Source organism: Cryptomeria japonica, unplaced genomic scaffold (assembly GCF_030272615.1).
Source record: "Cryptomeria japonica unplaced genomic scaffold, Sugi_1.0 HiC_scaffold_109, whole genome shotgun sequence".
Lineage (NCBI taxonomy): Eukaryota > Viridiplantae > Streptophyta > Pinopsida > Cupressales > Cupressaceae > Cryptomeria > Cryptomeria japonica.
The window spans coordinates 42,501-48,447 of record NW_026728931.1 but is presented as its reverse complement, the minus strand read 5'-3'; the positions used below and the strand labels follow the sequence as shown (position 1 = coordinate 48,447).

General features: G+C 63.3%; 1 non-coding gene across 1 annotated transcript; it reads left to right on the top strand.

Annotated features, from left to right (window-relative positions):
- Positions 1-1,988: 1,988 nt before the first annotated feature.
- On the top strand, positions 1,989-2,107 carry LOC131865377 (5S ribosomal RNA). Its single transcript, XR_009364105.1, has one exon. It is a non-coding gene; the product is annotated as a 5S ribosomal RNA (ribosomal RNA).
- The last annotated feature ends 3,840 nt before the right edge of the window (positions 2,108-5,947 follow it).

Genomic DNA, 5,947 nt, shown 5'->3' with positions numbered 1-5,947 from the left:
CTGGGTGCTAGGGTGTGGATGCCAATGTGGGTCATAGGGTGGGTACTAGGGTGGGCTGCAATGTGGGTGCCAAGGTGGGTAACATGCTCGGTGGGTTCTAAATTGGGTGCCAGGGTGGGTGTGCACCCACCTTGCCCGAGGTGGGTGCCAAGGTGCCAGTGTGGGTGGGTGCTAAGGTGGATGCCAAGGTGGGTGAGAAGGTGGGTGATAGGTTGAGTGGTAGGATGGGTGGGTGCCAAGATGGGTCACAGGGTGGGTGCAAGGGTGGGTAGGTGCTAGGGTTGGTGTCAGGGTGGGTGGGTGCTAGGTTGGGTTCCAAGGTGGGTGCGAGGGTGAGTGTCAAGGTGGGTCACAGGTTAGGTGCTAGGATGGGTGAGTGCTAGGGTGCAAAGGTGCCAGGGTGGGTGCTAGGATGGGTCGATGCTAGGGTGAGTGGCAAGGTGGGTCCACAAGTGTCAAGGTGGGTGCCGAGGTGGGTGCCAAGTCGGCGACTGCTATGGTGGATGCCAAGGTGGGTCACGGGGTGGGTGCCAAGTTGCTAGGTTGGGTTCCAAGGTGGGTGCCAACGTGGGTGCTAGGGTGCGTGGGTTAAAGGGTGTGTCACAACGTGGGTGCCAGGATGGGTGCGCACCCACACTGGCCAAGACGGGTGCGGGTGCAAGGTTGGGTTCCAAGCCCGGTCACAGGCTGGGTGCTAGGATGGGTGGGTGCCAAGGTGGGCACCAGGGTGGGTGCACCCACCCTGGCCAAGGTGGGTCACGGGGTGGGTCCTAGGGTGGGTAACGGGGTGGGTACTAAGGTGCGTGCCAAGGTGGGTCATAGGGTGGGTGCCAAGGTGGGCACCAGGGTGGGTGTGCACCAACCCTAGCCAGGGTAGGTCACGGGGTGGTTGTCGGGGTGGGCGTCAAGGAGCCAAGGTGGGTGGCAAGTAGCCAAGTTGCGTGCCAAGGTGGGTGTCGGGGTGGGTGCCAAGGATCCAAGGTGGGTGCCAAGGAACCAAGGTGGGTGTCTGGGTGGGTGCCGAGGTGGGAGCCAGGGTGGGTCCCAAGGTGAGTGCAAAGGTGGGTGCCAGGGTCAAGGTGAGTGCCAATGTGGGTTCCAAGGTGCCAGGGTCAGGGTGAGTGCCAATGTGGGTTCAAAGGTGCTAAGTTGGGTGCGAGGTTGGGTGCGAGGGTGGGTGGGTGCCAAGGTGTGCTAGGTGGAAGCCCGGGTGGGTCGGCATCCCATGGGTGTCGAGTTGGGTGCCTGATGGGTGCTTCTTGTCAAGTTTTAGTCGTCGGGACTCATTTCGAGCCTTAGAGGTCGTTTCTTGTCCGGTTGCCCTGTCTTCGACCTGGGAACCCAATTTTGGTCCTCGGGTCCCATTTTTTTTTGTCTCGCATCCCACTTTTGGCCTGTGGCCTTTTCGGGGTCGATTCTCGTTTTGGGCATCAGAGCATGTTTCTTCTCCTAAAACCCAATATTTGTTTATTAAGTCTCGGAACACATTTTTGTTCTCGTGGACCCATCATGGGTCTTGGAACGCATTTGTGGTCCTTGGGTCCCATTTTGCATCCCGAAACTTGTGTTTTGGTGCTTGATCCCTATTTTGGGTGCCCACCTTGCACCAAGTGCGCACCCGGGGCAAACCGAGCGCCTTGGTGCACCGGGGCAAGATCGAGCGTGCACCCGAGGCGCCCCGAACATGCACCAAGGTGCACTCGGCCCACATGTGAGCGCAGGTCGTTGCGCCCGAGGTGGTGTGTGGGCACCGCGTTGCAGACGGGACACTGCACGCACACGACGCCCCCTCCAGGTGCACGCACGTAGGCCGGGCCGGGTGCACACCCGACGCCCTAGCAAGGTGCGCGCACCCGGGCAGGGCTCACACTTGGCGAACGGGGCGCACTTCGCGAGGGAGGGTGTGCACCTCGACGGGGGTGGGTGGCCGGGGTGGATTCGCACGTGGGTCGCGGTTTGCTAAGTACACACTGCGACAAGCTCATAACGGGTGCGATCATACCAGCGTTAGTGCACCGGATCCCATCAGAACTCCGCAGTTAAGCGCGCTTGGGCCGGAGTAGTACTGGGATGGGTGACCTCCCGGGAAGTCCCGGTGTTGCACCCTTTTTTAGTTTTTCGCCGGGCGTCGCAATGCTATTTGAATAAACCTTTTGCCCGTTTGCGTTCTCGTCGGGGCCGGGCCGGGCCGGGGTGCGCTGCCCGCACTACCGCGCGCGCGGGGGCGACACCGAGCGCGCACCCGAGGCGCCCCGAGCACACAGGCCACGGTGCAACCCGGGCGTTGTGCGCGCACCCCGGTGCGCCCGAGGTGCTGCGCGCGCACCCAGGTGAAATCGGTGTGCACCTCGGCCAGTGCGCGCTCGGTCGAGTCGCGCACGTTGGCCAAGGTGCACGGTGATGTTTCTTACTCTAAGGTTCCGCACCAGACGCCCGGGACAGGTGAGCGAAGCTGGGCGGGGCCGGGTGCGCGGCCGGGGCAGGTGCACGCAGCTGGAGAGAGCTTTGGAGCACACTTCGGAGCGCACCAATGATGCGCTCCATTCAAAAGTTTCCTGAAAAGGCAAAAAAAGTTGAGATTATAGAATTTCCCACTTGAGAGATTGTAAAAAAAAAAAATTTAAAATGAAGGAAACGCGGGTGCCAAGGTGTGCGCAGCCCAGCCAAGGTGTGCGCACCAAGGCGCCCACCCTGGCGAAGGTGCACGCAAGGTGCGCACCCGAGGCAAACCGGACAATTAACCCAACTTTCGACTTCGCGCGCACCTTGGAGCGCACTTCGGAGCGCTCCTTGGTGCGCACCAATCTTGGGCACCTCGGAGTGCACCATGGCGCCCACCAAGGTGCGCACCCGGGGCAAACCGAGCTCCGACTTCGTGCGCACCTTGGAGCGCACGAAAGGTGCGCACCATGGCGCCCACCAAGGTGCGCAGCCCAGCCAAGGCGTGCGCATCAAGGTGCGCACCCTGGCGAAGGTGCGCACCCGGGGCAAATCGAGCTCCGACTTCGTGCGCACCTTGGAGCGCACAAAAGGTGCGCAACCCAGCCAAGGTGTGCGCACCCCGGTCAAACCGAGCTCCGAATCGTGCGCACCAGAGGTGCACGCCATCGTGCGCACCTTGGAGCACACTTCGGAGCCCTCCTTGGTGCGCGCCGATGTTGCGCACCTCGGAGCGCACCCGGGGAAAACAATGCAATTAACCCGACTTTCGACTTCGTGGGCACCTCGGAGCGCTCTCGGGTTCGCACCTCGGAGCACACCGAGGTGCGCACCTTTGATGCGCTGCCTTCACCAATTTCCAGAAAAGGCAAGAAAACATTGAGAAGGTGTGCGCACCGAGGTGCCCACCCTGGCGAAGGTGCACGCGAGGTGCGCACCCGGGGCAAACCGGGCTCCGACTTCGTGCACGCCGCACCTTGGAGCACACTTCGGAGCGCTCCTTGGTGCGCACCAGGGCGCGCAACCCAGCCGAGGTGCCCACCCCGGCGAAGGTGCACGCGAGGTGCGCACCCGGGGCAAACCGGGCTCCGACTTCGTGCACGCCATGGTGCCCACCGCGGCGAAGGTGCACGCGAGGTGCGCACCCGGGGCAAACCGGGCTCCGACTTCGTGCACGCCGCACCTTGGAGCACACTTCGGAGCGCTCCTTGGTGCGCACCATGGTGCCCACCAGGGCGCGCAACCCCGCCGAAGGTGCACGCGAGGTGCGCACCCGGGGCAAACCGGGCTCCGACTTCGTGCACGCCGCACCTTGGAGCACACTTCGGAGCGCTCCTTGGTGCGCACCATGGTGCCCACCAGGGCGCGCAACCCCGCCGAAGGTGCACGCGAGGTGCGCACCCGGGGCAAACCGGGCTCCGACTTCGTGCACGCCATGGTGCGCACCGCGGCGAAGGTGCGCACCCGGGGCAAACCGGGCTCCGACTTCGTGCACGCCGCACCTTGGAGCACACTTCGGAGCGCTCCTTGGTGCGCACCAGGGCGCGCAACCCAGCCGAGGTGCCCACCCCGGCGAAGGTGCACGCGAGGTGCGTACCCGGGGCAAACCGGGCTCCGACTTCGTGCACGCCGCACCTTGGAGCACACTTCGGAGCGCTCCTTGGTGCGCACCATGGTGCCCACCAGGCCGCGCAACCCAGCCAAGGTGTGCGCACCAAGGTGCACGCGAGGTGCGCACCCGGGGCAAACCGGGGTCCGACTTCGTGCACGCCGCACCTTGGAGCACACATCGGGGCGCTCCCGGGTTCGCACCGGCGTTGCGCACCGTGGTGGGCACCTCGGAGCACACCAAGGTGGGCAGCGAGGTGCGCACCTTTGATGCGATGCCTTCACTAATTTCCATAAAAGGCAAAAAAAAAACGAGATTTTAAAATTTCCGTTTTGAAAGATAGTGAGAAAAAGGGAATGCTGGTGCCATCTTGAGCCCGCCCTGGTGCGCAGCCCAGCCAAGGTGTGCGCACCAAGGTGCCCACCCTGGCGAAGGTGCGCGCCCGGGCAATTAACCCAACTTCCAACTTCGCGCGCGCCAGGGTGGGAGCGCACCCAACAACCGGGCCTGGGAAGAGCCAATGCGAGAAACCCCACCAAACGCTCTGACAAAAAAAGAGGGGGCGCTCCAGTAACCCCGCTTCGGAGCGCACCCTGGGCAAACCCAGCCAAGGTGCCCACCCCGGCCAAGGTGCAGGCGAGGTGCGCACCCGGGGCAAACCGGGCTCCGACAACGTGCACGCCGCACCTTGGAGCACACTTCGTAGCGCTCCCGGGTGCGCACCTCAGAGCACACCAAGGTGGGCAGCGAGGTGCGCACCTTTGATGCGCTGCCTTCACTAATTTCCAGAAAAGGCAAAAAAAAAAGGAGATTTTAAAATTTCCGTTTTGAAAGATAGTGAAAAAAACGGAACGCGCGTGCCATCTTGAGCCCGCCCTGGTGCGCAGCCCAGGTAAGGTGCCCACCCTGGCAAAGGTGCGCACCCGGGCAATTAACCCTACTTCCGACTTCGTGCGCGCCAGGGTGGCAACCGGGCCTCGGAAGAGCCAATGCGAGAAACCCCACCAAACGCTCCGACAAAAAAAGAGGCGGCGCTCCAATAACCCCGCTTCGGAGCGCAGCCGGGGCAAACCCAGCCAAGGTGCCCACCCCGACGAAGGTGCACGCGAGGTGCGCACCCGGGGCAAACCGGGCTCCGACAACGTGCACGCAGCACCTTGGAGCACACTTCGAAGCACTCCCGGGTGCCCACCGGCGTTGCGCACCGTGGTGGGCAGCGAGGTGCGCACCTTTGATGCGCTGCCTTCACTAATTTCCAGAAAAAGGCAAAAAAAAATGAGATTTTAAAATTTCCGTTTTGAAAGATAGTGAAAAAAAAGGAACGCGGGTGCCATCTTGAGCCCGCCCTGGTGCGCAGCCCAGGCAAGGCATGCGCACCAAGGTGCCCACCCGAGGTGCACACCCGGGGCAAACCGGGCTCCGACTTCGTGCAGGCCGCACCTTGGAGCACACTTCGGAGCGCTCCTTGGTGCGCACCATGGTGCCCACCAGGGCGCGCAACCCAGCCAAGGTCTGCACACCAAGGTGCCCACCCCGGCGAAGGTGCACGCGAGGTGCGCACCCGGGGCAAACCGGGCTCCGACTTCGTGCACGCCATGGTGCCCACCGCGGCGAAGGTGCACGCGAGGTGCGCACCCGGGGCAAACCGGGCTCCGACTTCGTGCACGCCGCACCTTGGAGCACACTTCGGAGCGCTCCTTGGTGCGCACCATGGTGCCCACCAGGGCGCGCAACCCAGCCAAGGTGTGCGCACCAAGGTGCACGCGAGGTGCGCACCCGGGGCAAACCGGGGTCCGACTTCGTGCACGCCGCACCTTGGAGCACACATCGGAGCGCTCCCAGGTTCGCACCAGCGTTGCGCACCTTTGATGCGCTGCCTTCACTAATTTCCAGAAAAGG